This window comes from Sminthopsis crassicaudata, chromosome 1 (assembly GCF_048593235.1).
Source record: "Sminthopsis crassicaudata isolate SCR6 chromosome 1, ASM4859323v1, whole genome shotgun sequence".
NCBI classification, from domain to species: Eukaryota; Metazoa; Chordata; class Mammalia; order Dasyuromorphia; family Dasyuridae; genus Sminthopsis; species Sminthopsis crassicaudata.
This window is the reverse complement of record NC_133617.1, coordinates 178,933,576-178,951,059: the sequence shown is the minus strand read 5'-3', so window position 1 is coordinate 178,951,059 and position 17,484 is coordinate 178,933,576. Positions and strand designations below refer to the sequence as shown.

The 17,484-nt window shown below is 35.1% G+C and overlaps 1 long non-coding RNA gene across 1 annotated transcript in view; it reads left to right on the top strand.

The window, feature by feature from the left end:
- The window catches only part of LOC141553389 (uncharacterized), a 28,845-nt gene extending 11,566 nt beyond the window's left edge, over window positions 1–17,279 (top strand). The window contains exon 3 of the long non-coding RNA XR_012485446.1: window positions 16,878–17,279. This is a non-coding gene — a long non-coding RNA (uncharacterized LOC141553389). The remainder of the gene's footprint in view (window positions 1–16,877) is intronic.
- The last annotated feature ends 205 nt before the right edge of the window (window positions 17,280–17,484 follow it).

Genomic DNA, 17,484 nt, shown 5'->3' with positions numbered 1-17,484 from the left:
AGTAAGGACAGCAATAACAAAACATTGTCTGGGATTGGTTTTCTCAAAAATACATGGATGCAGAATAAGGAACAAATGTAACTCAACAATACCTAGTGTTACAACAATACATTTCCCAATGTTTTCTAGAGTAGTCAAAGTCACAGGATAAGGAATTTCTGCTCAGCAAAATATAGGTCTATGGGGCCCAGCACCAACTCTATCTATGGCTCCAAGCCCTCCTGGGATTAATCTCAAATGCCTAGAATGCCCCCCTCAAATATCCCAACATCTGCACCTGAAAAATAAAACAAAAAACAACAAACCACAACCCTCTTACTTAGAGCAACAACTAGTCTACCTGGACCTTCCCTTACCTGAGGCAAAGAAGAGAGTGCAAAAATTTAATACATATAGTACTTCAGCAAAGTAGAAAGAAGTAGGGGAGTGGGAGGTCAGAAGCTAGTCTTGGGTTAAGGAAGAAGACGGTCAGGTTCTGGCCATCAAAGATGATACTATTTCTGTTCCCCCCAGTCTCCTCAAGAAATCCTTAACTCATCCTACTCTATACCTGCTTCCCTTCCATCCTTTCCAGGTTCTCTTTCTCACCTTTCCTCTAGAAGCAAGCAGTGACATTTGCTGTCAGTGAAAGTGAGTTATAGTCCCAATGATATATTCTTTCTTTCATTCCATGTGGGAATGAACCTTCTTTCTGGAGTAAAAAGGACCTGGAATTCCAAATCCTATATATTAGACTGGATGCCTGCTATAGTCCCAATTCTGGGATTCAAATCAATAAGTGACTTTAGTAATCAATGTTTCCTCCCACTTAAATGAATTTATCACAATCCTTGTCTAATTTTCACATCACGAATTGCAAAGCTAACCTGAGGGTGAGCTGCAAGACAATTGTGATTAGGTGACTTGCCAGGAAAACATAGTAAGGGTTAATTAAGTGTCTAAGGTTAGATTTGAATTTAAATCCTCTTCACTCAAGAGCTGGTGCTCTAGCCACTGTACCATCTAGCTGCTCCTGTTACCTCCATTTCTTGGATTGGTTCTCTATACTTTTTCCAATTTATCATAACAATTTAAACTCTTTTTTTTAAATATACTGTTCACAATGGCTCTTTTCAACAATGAGGTGATTCAGGCCAATTCTAATAGGTTTGTGATGGAGAGAGCCATCTGCATTCAGAAAGATGACCATGGGGACTGAATGTGGATCCACAGCATATTATTTTCACCCTTTTTGTTGTTGTTTGCTTGTTTTTTGTTTTCTTTCTTGTTTTTTTTTTTCTTTTTGATCTGATTTTTCTTGTTCAGCATGATAAATATGGAAATATATATAGAAAAATTGTACATGTTTAACATATATTAAATTACTTGCTTTCTAGGGATGGAGTAGAGGGCAAAGGAGGGAGAAAAATTTGAAAAACAAGATTTTGCAAGAGTGAATATTGAAATATACCTTTGGATATATTTTGAAAATAAAAAGCTATTTTTTTTTTTTACAAAAGAATATACTATTTATATAATTATAACCAGATAAAAATAGAACTCATGTAGCTGAGGCTTCATGTGTTAGAAGCCTGCTAAGGGTGATGAAGGTCTGTCCTTGTGTGGCTCAATGAGAGGCAGAATAAGCATATCTAGCATCTAGCATATCCAGCCCTGTTTGCTTTAGTCCTTTATTTGAAAAATGAGCTGGAAAAGGAAACCATTTCAATATGGAGAATAGGACATGACTAAAATCTCTCAACAATGGTATTTAATAAATAGTTTCTGAATAAATAGAAATGATTTCTTTTGGACTATGTGCATTCTAGTTTTTAAAAAGATCAGTAGAAAACAGCTTGACATTGGATTTAAAGTTAAAGGACCCAGATTTAAGTCTAGGCTCAAACACTTATCAGTTATGGGATCTGAGATAATTTAGTCTTTCTAATCTGTAAAATGGGACTTATTAAGGGAGGCATCATATGACTTGATAGCTTCAATCTTCTCATGACTCAAGATTAAATTATGTGCCAAAAAGCTGAAGATTGGGCAAACCTCAAAAGCTTAAGGAGTAGAAAATATTTCTCTTTTTCATACTGCTCTATGTGAATGGAATTATTACTCATCCAATGGAATAATTATTCATCCAAGAGGTTTTATTCATCCAAGAGGTTTTAACCTTTTCTTTTTAACTTTTCTCTTTAAATATTCATTACCTCCATAAATAATTTGCTAGACTACTATAACATTGTAGTAATGAATGTTTACCCATTTCCCTATTGCCATTCATCTCTCCTTTACTTCATTTATGGCTTTTATTTCTAATTCTAAATCCAAAATCACACTAATATTCTTTCTTTCAGCTAAAGTATTCCTCCACTAAATTCTTACTCAACTATATTATGGAGGTGACTCTGGTTTGCTGAAGGTTATACCAACAAAGTATAAATAAATTCTAGAAGACTCCAAAATGTGAGAAAGGCTTTGAGTATGATCCCAGGAGCAGATTATCTTCTCATTCTGATTTCTGGATGGAGACTAGGAGACAAATTATTTGTCCTTATCAAGTCAATTACAGAATAACTCTTTGTCCTTGATAAAGCTTATTTTTGTCTCTGTATTGAATAGCTCTGGATGAAAAGCAGAACTACACTGTTTTTAAGTTGTCTATAAATATGAACTGATTGGTATTTTAAACTTAAGATCCTTGTCCAGGGAAAACCAAACAGATAGACCTACTATGGGAGGGCCCAAGTCATTTGAATCTTGATCTTGTTATTATAAATTGAACCATAAACAAGAAGTTGCAGCTAAATGGAAAATTGGTTTAAAGGTTCTCAGAAGAGCAAAAAGAAGGAATCAAGAAATATCATTTCATGAGGCATTTGGTCATTTCTTATTATTGGACTCAGTTTTCCATTTGTTTTTGGTCCAGAATTGTGTTTTCATTGCTCTAAATAACTCCTTTGGAGAAAATCCCTCTACCAATTTAGATAAGTGACTTCTCTGCAACTAGTAAACATATATAACTTCCTGGGACACTAAGAATTGCATATGGTTATCTAATCAGTCAGAGGAATGCTTGTCTTCTTTACACAAAGGTCAGCTTTCCGTTATCGTTATCTGTAGTTGCCTTTTGCTCTTTGATAAATGTTTACAAAGAGAATACTGTATTTTATGCACTTATTTCTATTTCCAAGGATAAAGAGGTCACATGTAATATTTTTTCCTTAACCTAAAAATTTGGCTACAAAGTTTGTTGGAGTTATTTTTTTTTGGTGTTCTTTAGGATCTCTTTCCTGTGGTGATTGATGGATTCTTTCAATGACTACTTTGCCTTCTGGATTGAGGATATTAGGACATTTTTTCCTTGATAATTTCTCAAAGGATCCTGCCCAAGCCCCCCTTTTAATTATGGTTTTCAAGTAGTCCAATGATTCTGACATTGTCTCTACTGGATCTAATTTCCAGGCCAGTTGTTTTTCCCATCAAGTATTTTACATTTTCTTCCATTTTTTCTTTTGAATTTTGATTGACTCTTCCTTCCCCCCCTCCCCCCCTATAAGGAAATCGAACTTAAGCCCAGGGTCACATAGTTAGTAAGTTTTAAGTATCTGAGGCCACATTTGAACTCAAGTCTGACTCCAACCCAAGGCTGGTGTTCTATCCATTGCATCATTTAGTTACCCCTATTTGATTGATTCTTGATGTCTAATAAAGTTATTTAACTTTTAGGATCTTATTTTCTTCAAATAGCTGTTGTACTTTTTTTTTTTTCATTTGGATAATTTTACTTATTTAGCCAATTCTTTTAAAACAGTTTTCCAAACTATTGACTATTTTTCCACAATTCTCTTGCATCACTCTCATTTCTCCTCTGAATAATTTTCCTACTTCTCTTATATGATTTTAAAATTACTTTTTGAGCTTTTCCATGAGTTCTTTCTGGGCTTAGTGTTTTGTCCAAAGATGTTCTGACATTGTTGTTCTCTTCTGAATTTGATTCTTGGTCTTACCTGTCAACATAAAAATTTTCTGTGGTCATATTCTTTTTTTTCTGCAATTTTTTGCTAAGGTGGGGGATGGGGGAACTTTTTCTCTTTCTTTTAAATTTGAGCTCTACTCTCCAAGGGTGAGCAAGTAAGGAATTCAACTGTCAAACTCATGAAGACTGTTCAAATCAAAATGATGATAGGTAGTATGATAGAGGGGTAGAGAGGCAGTCTCAGAATCAAATAGACCTGGGTTTAACTCCTGATTCTAACACATACTGGCCATGTGACTCTGTAGTAAGTCACTAAAGGCATCAGGGCTTCATATGACTCTTAAGACTCCAGTAGTAGGAAAGATGTTGATCTGTTCTAGCAGAGAGAGTCTCCTCTGCACCAAATCACAGTTCTGTATGAAAGATCTGAATCAAATTAAAGTTGTCCATAAATAAAATGAGATGCCTCATTAATGAGTTGCCCATCATAGAAAATATTCAAGCAGAAGTTGGATGACAATTTATTAGGAATATTCCTGAGAGAGTTTGTGCTTTAGGAAGAGATTGTATAAGATAACCTCCAAGATCCTTTCCAACTCAGATGTCTAGTAATAATAGCTTGAATTTTTCTAATATTTTAAGGTTTACAGAGTACTTTTCCAATGATTAAATAATAGAAAGTATGTACTGCTTTGTAGTTTATAAAGATCATTGTTGAAGAGAGATCCACGGAATTGATCATCATATAGTATTGTTGTTGAAGTACATAATGATCTCCTGGTCCTGCTCATTTCACTCAGCATCAGTTCATGTAAGTCTCTCTAGGCCTTTCTGAAATCATCCTGTTGGTCATTTCTTATAGAACAATAATATTCCATAATATTAATATACCACAATTTATTCAGCCATTCTCCAATTGATGGGTATCCACGTAGTTTCCAGTTTCTGGCCACTACAAAGAGGCCTGTGAGGTCAAATTTGAGCTCAGGTCTTCCTGACTTCAGGGCTGGTGCTCTATCCACTGGGCCACCTAGCTGCCTTGCCTAGTAGTATTTTTCTAATTGTATGTAAATATAATTTTCAACATTCATCTTTGTAAGATTTTGAATCACAAAGTTTTCTCCATCCCTCCTTTCCCTTCCCAAGACAATAAACATATAGGTTATAGATGTATAGTCATGTAAAACATATTTCCACATTAGTCATGTTGTAAAAGAAGAATCAGAACAAAAGAGAAAAAGCATGAGAAAGAAAAAATAACAACAAAAGTGAGAATGAAGTGCTTCAGATACCATAGTTTTCTCTATATGTGGTCAGCATTTTCCTTCATGAATCCCTTGGAATTGTCTTGGATCAGTGTATTACTGAGAAGAGCTAAATTTATCATAGTTGATTATCACACAACTATTATTGTGCATAATGTTCTCCTGGTTCTGTTCATTACACTCAACATCAGTTCATGTAAATCTTTCCAGGTTTCTGATATCAGTCTACTCAGCATCAACACTAGTATTCCATTACATTTATACACCACAACTTGTTCCCCATTTGATGGTCATCTTTAAATTTCCCATTCTTTGACACTATAAAAAAGTGACAAATATTTCTGCACATGTAGGTCCTTTTCCCTTTTTTATGATCTCTTTGGGATACTGACCTATTTAATTTTTGTTGGTGTTGCTGGATCAAATGGTATGTATAATTTGATAGCCATTTGGGTATAGTTCCAAATTATTCTCCAGAATGGTTGGATCAGTTCACAACTACCAATATAATGCATTAGTCTCTCAATTTTCCTATCTCCAACATTTATCATTTTTTTCCAGAGCACCTCAGAATTAGTTTAATTTGCATTTTTTAACCAATAGTGATTTAGAGCATTTTTGTATGACTATAGTTAACTTTAATTTCTTCACCTGAAAACTGCCTATTTATCACTTGAAGAATGGTTTGTATCCTTATACATTTTATTGAGTTCTCTATATATTTGAGCAACTAGGTCTTTATTGGCAACACTGGCTATACAAATTATTTCCCAGTTTTCTGCTTTCCTTCTAACTTTGGTTACATTGGTTTAGTTTGTGCAAAACCTTTTTAATTTCATATAATCAAAATTATCCATTTTGCATTTCATAATTGAACTGAAGTCTTCTGATGCCCTATTCAGGGCTCTTTCTTTCTCCCACTATTTTCTACCCCATCAGTGCAGAATTTCTTTAAATAAATTCTTCTTGAAGATAAGATTTGATTTTTTAAAAAATAAGTTTTTAACTGATATTTTCTGTTCACCATAATTATTCAAAGCATCCTTCCCTCTGAATTTACCAAAGAGCCATCTTACATGACAAAAAGTATTTTTGAAGAGGTTAAAAAATATTACAAATGATTAATATATTGAAAAAGTTTGAAAACATTTATAATGTGTAACAACTATGGACCTCCTACTGCCACTAAAGTGTAAGTTGGTGATGTCTTCTTGTATCTTCACTGGAATTCTCCTTGGTGCTTATACTTTTATTACATTTGCTTTTGATCTTTTGGTGAGTAGTTTTTTTTTTTTCCTTTCTTCATTTACATTATTGTAGCTGCTGTGCATGTTGTTTTCTTGGCTCTGCTTGCTTCACTCCACATATATATCTTTCCATGTTTCTCTGGATTTATCACACTTCATTTTTTTTTTTAATTTACTATAGCTTTTTATTTACAAGTTATATACATGAGTAATTTTACAGCATTGACAATTGCCACACCTTTTGTTCCAATTTTTCCCCTCCTTCCCCTCATCCCCTCCCCTAGATGACAGGTAGACCAATATATGTTAAATATGTTTTTTTTTAAAAGTATATTTAATTATTTATATTTAATTTATATTTAAAGTATAAATTAAATACAATATTAGTATACATGTCCAAACAGTTATTTTGCTATTCAAAAAGAATTGGACTTTGAAATACACACTTCATTTCTTACAACACAGTCATGGACATCTACTTTATTTTGGAGTATATAGGGACTTTATTTTTAATCAGTGACTTCCTTGGAGGGGAAATCCCAGTAATAGAGTCTCTGTTTCAAAAGCTATAAATAATTTGATCACTTTATTTACACAATTCCAAATTGTTTTCCAAAATGGTTGTATCATTTAACAGCTCCACCAACAATGTATCAGAGTGTCTATCTTTCCACAATTCCTCTAATATTGACTGTTGTCATTTTTTGCCATTTTTGCCAATTAGTAGGACATAAAGCAAACTTCAGGATTGTTTTCATTTAAATTTCTCCTGTTGTTAGTATTTAGGAGCATTCTTTCATATGGTTGTGACTACTTTGTAATTCTTTTGAGAGCTGTTTGTTCATCTCTTTTGATCATTTCTCTTTTGTCATGTATGTATAATGGAATGTCATATATGTATAAAGGAATTATTTACTTCAGATATAGTCATAAATCTATATATTCCCCTCCAATGAATATTCTCCCCAAGAACTCCTCAGTCTCTATGTAGGGATTAAGTGCATAGTTTAGCTTGGCTTCCATAGAGTACCATCCCAGGTTTTAGCCTCAAGCACTCTGATACCTCAAGGTTTACATGTTTAGGGCTGGCTGCTGCATTATTCTATTGTAATCTTAGTTCCAAAGTCACCGTGGCTCAAACTCTAAACCCTGTAAGGATAATTTCTAGCACCTAGACCTGAGACCACGCCCTAAACCAAAACCAGTCTGATTTTCATTGGCCACCAACAGGTCCTAGATCTTGTCCCATTTGATTATTGGGTGCTGATTGACTCGGGTTGAATGTAAATAGCAGTTATTTCTGCTTTGGCCAGAAATCCTGAGGGTCTTCCCCTTTAATTTAAATATCTATCTATCTATCTATCTATCATTTATTTATTTAGATTTTTTCTTTTGGGGGGGACTAGCTGAAAGAGATTTTTTGCCTCAGTTGCTATCTGAATGGGTACAGCCTCGGGCAAACTGAGACCTGTTGAAGACCTTAGCTTAAAAAGACCAATATCTCCCACTTCATCCAGGGCATCTCCAGTTGACCTGATCTATATATTGTCACTGGACCCAGTTGGCTCTGGAGGTGAAAGTGAAGCAGGTGACGTTGGACAACCTTCTCTCACTTAAATCCAATTCATTTGCATGTCATAGTATCACCTTCCTGACGTCATGGTCCTCTTCCAGAACAAAGGGCAAACAACAACAAGAACTGAGGACAAATATCATGGCACAGAAACAACCATCATCAGGTCCATTTCTCAGAGATGGTAAGCCAAGGAAGACAGGTATACAGAGGAAGGCAAGTGTCTCCCTTCTTAGTCATTGGTTCTGTGATATCTATAGAACTGTGGAAGAATACAGCCAAAAAGATGGCAGAAAAAAAATTATGTGCATTTGATTTTCCTAAAATTTGATTCAGAACACACATGATCTTTGAAGAACCCAGTTGTATTATAAAACAAATGTATTAAGGACATCTGCCCTTCTTGAATGGCTTTTATAGAAACAGCTGTCAGGTTGCTAGAAGTCAGCTAAGAACCTTAGAAGTTAACTAGCCTATCCAACTTCCCTTTTTGTTGTCTTCCAGATGAGGAAACAGAAGACTAGGGAACCCAACTTTCTGATTTGCCCAGGGTTATACAGGAAGTAAGTGATAGAGTCTGGATTTGAGCTCATAATAGGGCAGCCCAAACTTGTGTTCTTTGCATTGTATTATGCATAAATATTAAAGTTGAAGGCACTTCTAGTGCCTTTTTACAGGTGAGGAAACTGAGGGATGAGTCATGCTTAAATTCACATGGCTAGTTAGCTAGAACCCAGGCCTTCTGACTCCCAGGTGTTGCTCCCTTTATTGTGCCACACTGATCCTGGTTAACACTGGGTTCCAATCGGAAGGGCTGTGTTCTTAAGGAACAAGTCCCTGAACACATGCAGATGTTGTGTGCTGGCTTCCTGATTCCGGTTGCCACTGATATAATCCGATTACTTTGAGCAGAAAATCCCCAATTCTGAAAAAGAAATTCTTGTTTTCTAGAAGGATTTTTTTTGCAAAGTATTACTTGGTCATTGAGATCAGTTGGCTGCTGATCACCAAAGAACAAATCTGGGGAGGAAAACAGTCTGTCCAGACTAACACATCACTAAAGAATATATATATATATATATATATATATATATATATATATATATATATATATATATATATATACACCTCTTTTTTGTTCTGTTGGTTTTTTTCAGTTGCATCTGACACTTCATGACTTCTTTTAGGGGTTTTCTTGGCAAAGATAATAGAGTGGTTTAGCAGTTCTTTCTCTAGCTCATTTTTACAGATGAGGAAACTGAGACAAAGAAGGGTAAGTGACCAGCCCAGGGTCCCACAGCTAGTGAATTCAGCTGAGGCTGGATTGAACTCAGAAAGATGAGTCTTAATGACTCTAGACCTGCTCTGCCACTTATCCACCTTAAGGATGCCATTACCATTCCAGTGGTATGAATCTTTCCTAGTTGAGCAGCAGATCCAAAAGTATGATTTATCTTAAGCCTCAGAAAGGAAATAGCCAGCCAGGCTTTGCAATAATGGAGGAAGTATATATTTCATTTTACTGAACAAGGCTCAAATATTTTGATCTCTACTTTTTAGATTCAGGCAGATTCTTTAAAAGCAAAATTTCACCAACACCCAGAAAGGCAAGGCTACAACTCTGAGACAGTCCTGCAGGCAAGCCGAAAATGGAAATAGATAATAAATAAAATAATAAAATGTAATAATAAAAATAAAATAGGTAAATTAAAAATAGAATTCACAAAGCATCTTCAATACTATCTTATATCATTTCTCCCAACTACTCTTTGCAGATACCTTGCTAATTACACTGCCCTGTTATACCACTAGAGGGCACTTTGACACTTGATATTGAAGCTGTAGTCTTCAACTCAAACTAGAGTTTAAGATCATTACTATGAGTATATATTGATTATTAAAATGCCGAGGAACCAACCGAACTTTCTTCTGGTTATGATGAAATTCATTAAGTTGCACAAGACAGGCACTCTGTGAACCCTCACCATAAATCAAAGATATTGGTTTCTAATATTAATGGTAATGCTATTAGTCTTAGTGCCTTCTTGCATCCTCATTAGTCATCCCCATGAAAATGGGTTACTAATGTATAAAGGAGAAGATGGCAACTGGAATTATTGTGTAGGCTACATATAGGAAGAGCACTGATAAGCTGGATATACAAAGAAAGCCATTCGTGAATTAATGGGCTGATGATACCCCTGGTGAAATACTCAGAAAAGATGTGTATTTAGTAATTAATTGGGTATTAACTTACAATAAGCAGGCAAAAAAAATCCCTTATTATCAATGAAATCAAAGAAATCTGGTGGTCATGAGAGCAACTAGAGAGTCAGTGTTGGGCCTGGAATCAGGAAGCTCTGAGTTCAAATTCAGCCTCAGATACTAAATGTGTGATCCTGAGTAAGACATTGAATTTCAATTTTCCTAAGTTTCCTTAGTTGTAAAATAGCAATGATAAGAGTAACTACTTCATAGAATTATTATGAGAATTTTAGGAGATGATTTTTAAAAAGCTTCACAAAAATAAAAACAAAATCTTAGTTCACTACCCTGTTCTATAAATGCTTATCCCCTTCCCTTCCCCCATGTCATCAAAAAAAGTCAAGAAGTTGCAGGTGGGCTGATAGTGGGCATAAATTTTACTGGGAAGGACTAGTTTCTGAGTGTGGGAGCTGTGCAATTGTGGAAGAGAATTATCTTGTGAGATCTCTGCAAGAAGAAAATTTAAATGGGGATTGATCTGGGAATATAACTGTAGCTCACCTTCAGAGAGATGAAATTCTATGCATGTCCTCCTCCAGGGACCTTTGATGTCAATTCTGGATTCTCACAGGTTATACCAGTGGAATGGTCAGATTGTTGGCCCTTAGAGTTAAGGAAGCCTTAGTTCAGAATAAAGCTCTTCCATGTACTAGCTGCACAAAGTTAAATGAGTCACTAAACTTCTTTGGATTTGAGATTCTTTTTGTAAAATGAAGGAATAAATGATCTCTCAGCTCCCTTCCAGCACTACCACACCAGGAATCTACCTAGGTGGGAAGCCTTATTTATAAAAGTCTATATGTCCAGTCTAGCTAAGCTTTAGCTAAGCTAAACTCTTGATAGAAAGGTGATCAGCAGGTGCTACAGTTATGCAACCTATGACATGGACAAAAACATAAAACTGTTGCTCATGGGGACAAGTCATAAAATCCTAATTACAATAGTGTTTGGAATCAATAGTGCTCAGTAGCTTTCTGCATCGATGAGAAAAACAAAATTAGAATGTTGAATAAAACCTCAGAAAGACAAGTGTGGGACTCATTTAACTGATGAATTTGAATGTGTTAGAATAGAAAGGCTAAGAGGAAAATGGAAAAATCAGATAAAAATGTAACAAGAGTGAATAATTATCCAGGGTTAAAATGATTTGGAGAGGTTAGAGGGAATGGATCTTTTAATTCTTTAGGGGGCTGAGGGAAGGCAGTATATTTTAAACAGTTCAGGCACAGTGGTCCTCAAACTTTTTAAATAAGGGGCCAGCTCACTGTCCCTCAGACTGTTGGAGGGCTGGACTAGAGTAAAAACAAAAACTCACACTCTTGTCTCTGCCCCTCAGCCCATTTGCCATAACCTGGCTGGCCGCATAAACGTCTGGCCCATGGGCCATAGTTTGAGAACCCCTGGAACTTTATTCACCACCATTGACTACTGAATCACAACCACTGACTACTATAAGATCACTGACATAAGTTCAACCAAGAGAATATAAAAGGCTTAAAAGGTATAGTCAACAATGCACTAATTTTGTGAGTCACTGTTTATCCCTCTTTACATGCCTAAAACTTCATTAAGCTCAAAGCCCAGCCTTAGACACAACATCTTTCTTTAGGACATAAAATAGCAAGTGCAATCATCATGTGTAAATGCAACTTCATCACAACTTTTCTATTCTGTTGCTCTTTCTCCTTCCTATTCAGTTTATAGACAGGGCAGGTGGATAGAATGTTGAGCCTGATGTCATCTTCCTGAGTTTAAATCTGTTTCCTTTTTGGAAGAGAAACTAGTCACTGTCATCATCATCCTATCTCACTGTCACTGTCACCTTGTCACCATCACTATGTCTCTGTTTTAATGGCACTATTCCCTGTCACTGTTGCTGTGTCTCCACAATCATGTCCATTCCTATCATTATGCTCCGTCACTTGGTCACTGTGTAACCTTGTCATTGTGACTGGGTACCCACCATTGACTCACCATCAGTGTGCCCATTTGTCGCCATCACCATATTCTCCAACACCATTTCCCTTGTTATCATCACCATGGTGATGCCTCTGTCTCTGTCACCATGTCACTGTAACGATGTCACCTATGTGAAGTCATCTGTTCGTGGTGAAGCTATCACCTCATTATTTTATTTCCTCATCACTATCGCCACATTACTCATTGTGATTCTGTAGCCAGGTCTTTCCCTCTCCTTCATTCTTTCTAACAGTTCTGAATTTTGATTTTTTTATTATAGCTTTTTATCTACAAAACATATTCATGGGTAATTTTTCAACATTGAGCCTTGCAAAAACTTCTGTTCCAACTTTTCCCCTCCTTCCCTCCACTCCCTCCCCTAGATGGCAGGTAGTCCTATATGTGTTAAACATGTTAAAGTATATGTTAAATATAATATATGTATACATATTTATGCAGTTCTCTAGCTTCACAAGAAACATTGGATTTAGAAAGAAGGTAAAAATAACCTTGGGAGAAAAACAAAAATGCAAGCAAACAATAACAGAAAGAGTGTAAATGTTATGTTGTGATCGACACTCATTTTCCAGTGTTCTATCTCTGGGTGTAGCTGGCTCTGTTCATTACTGATCAATTGGAATTGATATGGATCCTCTCATTGTTGAAGAGGGCCACATCCATCAGAAATGATCCTCACGTAGTATTGTTGAAGTGTACAATGATCTCCTGGTTCTGCTCATTTCACTTAGCATCAGTTGATGTAAGTCTCTCCAGGTCTCTCTGTATTCATCCTGCTGGTCATTTCTTACAGAATAAGAAAATTCCATAACATTCTTATACAATAATTTATTCAGCCATTCTTCAATTGGTGGGCATCCATTCAATTTCCAGTTTCTAGCCACTAGGAAAAGGGCTGCTACAAACATTTTTGCACATATGGGTCCCCTGAGTTTTGATTAACAGCATTTGCAATCCCAGCAATTTCCCTTTCTGTCCAGAATCTTAACTATATAATGTTATTTTTAATTTTTACTCTCTATACAGAATTTGGACACTTAAATTTAGGTTCAATAATTTTGACTCCAAAGTTTTGACACACTATTTTAAATTTATCTGCTAAAATAGACAAAATTAAGAATTTTGTCTAAGAATTAAGAATTAAAAATTATTTTAAAAAGCCACAACAAAAAAGCTTCTAGGATAATTTTGTACAAAGAAGTTTTTTCCCCATCTTTTTAGAGATGTCTTTGGGATTTAGATCTAGAAGTGATGTTGCTGGATCAAAGAGTAAGTAAGCACAGTTTTATTGCTCTTTGGGCATAGTTCCAAATTTCTCTCCAGAAATGTTGGATCAATTCATAACTGTACCAAAAGTGGAATTTTCTCATATCCCCTCCAACATCCAACATTTTCCTTTTATGTCATATTAGCTAATCTGATAGGTGTGAGGTGGTACCTCAGAGGTGTTTTAATTTTTATTTCTCTAATCAATAGTGATTTAGAACATTTTTTCACATCACTAGAGATAGTTTTGATTTCTTTGTCTGAAAATTGCCTGTTCATATCCTTTAACTATTTATCAATTGGGGAATGACTTGTACTTTTAGAAATTTGATTCAGTTCTCTATATATCTGAGACATGAGGCTTTTATCAGAGATACTTATGGCCAAAATTTTCTCCCAGTTTTCTGTTTTCCTTATAATTTTGGATGCATTGGGTTTTTTTGCGTTTTTTTTTTTTTTTTGGTGCAAAAACTTTTTATGTTATATAATCAGAATTGTAATGCTCTCAATATCTTCTTTGGCCTAAATTCTTTCTTTACTCACAAATCTGACAGATATCCCATAGCTTACTATGCTTATGGTATCACCATTTTGACTTTATCTTGGCACACAATATGGTATGCTTATCTATACCTAGTTTCTGCCATACAGTTTTCCAGTTTTCCTAGCAGTTTTTGCTGCAAAGTCATGTACTAGATTACTAAAGTCATTTGATATATTTTAATTTGTAGTTAATTTATTTCACTGATCTATTTCTCTATTAGCCAGTATCAGATTGTTTTGATAAATTTTTTTTAAAATCCCCCCCCCCCCACTGAGGCTGGGGTTAAGTGACTTGCCCAGGGTCACACAGCTAGGAAGTGTTAAGTGTCTGAGACCAGATTTTAACTCAGATCCTCCTGAATTCAAGGCTGGTGCTCTATCCACTGCGCCACCTAGCTGTCCTTTGATAATTTTATTTTATTTTTTAAGAGATTTTTATTTTCAAAATAAATGCATGGATAATTTTTCACCTGGAAGGTCCAGCCTAATGCTATATCTATGACCCTTTGAAATATACCTATAATTATGGACTGATGAAGACCAAGATGAGATCCAGAAAATTCAAGGAGGGAGAAAACATAAAGTTGGGTATTATTTAGTAATGACTTCACAAGGAGATGATTAGCTAAAACTTACCAAAAGTTTACAAACTGTTGGAAGCAAAGTCTATTACCTTTAGAGGTATTTATGTTAAGTATTAAGAGCATTTTGGCATTCTGAAAGCAATCATCTCATTTTCCACTTAATTCCCTTTCTGGATCTGTATGGCTCTTATGGTAGATAATTAAATAGATTTACAGTTACAATTCCTACTCTTTACTATTTCACATATTAAATACCTCTGCCTGAAGTCATAAAGTACATCTTGATGCTCCTGATGCTTCTTCATATTCAATTTTGTTTTTAGCATATTAACCTTTTGATTATTTTGGGGGGCTCACTGCTATCCATGCCATTGAGCTAAGAGGGAAGGAAGTCAGCAGCTGCTACTAATATGCCTAAAAAAGCCTTAAGCCTCTCTCCTAGTCTGATGGTACTTCTACCCAGCATATCTAAGCAGTTACCATAACTAGATGATGCTATAAGGTGACATTGTAACAAAGACAAGGTACCAGGGTGATGGTAACAGAGGGAAAATGGGAATGATAATGTGGGAATATAGTGATAGTGATGTGGTGAATAAATAAAGTTTGCACAGTGATGGAGACCCATTGGTTGTCACCCTAGTAATAATGACAAGGTTACAAAGTGAATATAAAATGGTGCTGTAGTAGAGTGATGGTAATTATGTGTCATGAAAATAGTGACATAGCAACAGTGACATCAGGGTATGATGTCATTGACACAGTTACATGATGATGATAACAAGCTAACACAATGACAGTAGCATTGGACCTTAGGCTCAGAGGGACATCATGATATGACATGTCAGTAGTGGAAAGGTGACATGATGATAGTGATTTGGTGACCTTCCCATTTTATAGATGAAGAAACTGAATCAGAAAGGTTCAGACTGTAAAAATCACAACCAATATTTAAACAATAGTGCTTTGACTCCAAATCCAAACTCTTTCTCTAAATGCATATCATATCTCCCATCCCTTGTTCCTGAATGGAAATAGGTACTTTGAAGTCAGTAGCTATCATTTTAAAAAAAATTTGTCTCCATTAGATATTTAATGGATAATTGTTGAATAAAGTTGAATTAAATGATCTAGAAAGAGTATAAACAAAAAATAGCTTCAAAGAGTTCCATAATTGAAGCTCCATTTAAAAAAAATGATGCTTTGTGATTTGTATGGGAAGATAGAAAAGAAAGATAGAAAAAATGATAAAAAATGAAGGTTGGTTATTGTTTATTGCAAATAAAATATTGAGTATGAAAAGCAACCTCCCAAAGTAGATCTTATCTGGTTAGATTGCTTGCCATTCATCTTAGTGATTAGGAGAAGTAAAAGTCAAGTTCTGTACCCGCATCCTCCTTTCTCTAGATAATTAATTTGTGTATAATGAGTTGTCTTTCTCTATCCTGAGCCATGTCCTGCTGTGGATACAACAACATTGTGCATTTGAGAAAACTCTTGAGCACTGCAAGGCTCTTGGAGCAGAGCACCAGTCTTGGCAGGTCCTACTAAACCAAAAAATGCTTCAAAGGTTTTAAGGTGATTTATTTTATAGCAATTCATGAATACCATAAGCTAAGAGGCTATAATCTAAATCAGTCAGCCAACAAACATTTTATTTAAGTACTACTATGTGCTGGGCACTGGGATTAGCAATGAAAATTTAAAAAAGGATGAAAAAGATAGACAATGCCTGTCTCAAGGAACTTATAATCAAATGAGGGAAAATGAAATACAAAAAAGAAGCTGAAAGAGGAAAAGGAAATGAGCCAGGGGCATGATGATGAACTCCTGAGTAGTACATCCAGGTGGGAAATAAAGAGCATTAGTTAGTGGAGAACCCTCCTTAAAATGAGGTACTGGATCTACTTCTGCTCTCTCTAATCAAAAGGAGGGACCTCAGAGGTAGGAGGAATTGATGAAATATGAGTTCCAAGGCTGAAATGATCTTATAGGATGCTCAGTTTCCCAGAGACATGATAGTGAAGCCCAAAAGATTGCAGTCATTAGATAAATATCCAAACAAAGAAGATCATCAATCTCTGACTAATTTACCTTACTATATTCATAGCAACATATTCCTCCAAATTTTCTTGTTAAAAGTATTAAGAGTTTGGGTTTTCTTTTTTTTTCTCCTTTTTGCTTTACAAATAGAAAAGAAAACAAAAAGAAGTTGCAAGAAATGAAAAGATGGCCTATAAGTTCATCATGGATAAATAAAGAAACTGGAAGCCTTTTATGTCAGAAGGAAATAATGATCCTGATTGTATGAAAAAAAAAACCCTCACTGATTCAGCCAACTTCAATAGATTTGTGATGGATTGCATCCAGAAAGAGGACTATCAGGACTGAATGTGGATCACAAAATAGTATTTTCACTTTTTTTGTTGTTGTTTGCTTGATTTTTATTTTCTTTCTAATTTTCCTCTCCTTTTTGATCTAATTTTTCTTGTGCAGCATGATAAAAGTAGAAATAGATAGATAGATAGATAGATAGATAGATAGATAGATAGATAGATATAGATATAGATATAGATAAGAATTATACATGTTTAACATATATTGGATTACTTGCTGTCCAGGGGAAGGGATAGGGGGATAAGAGGGAGAAAATTTTGGAATACAAGGATTTGCAAGGGTGAATATTGAAAATGATCTTTGTATATATTTTGAAAATAATAATCTATTATTTTTTTAAAAAAGAAAAATATCTCATCTTGCAGTATACATAATGAGCATTTCCAGAAATACCATCATGATA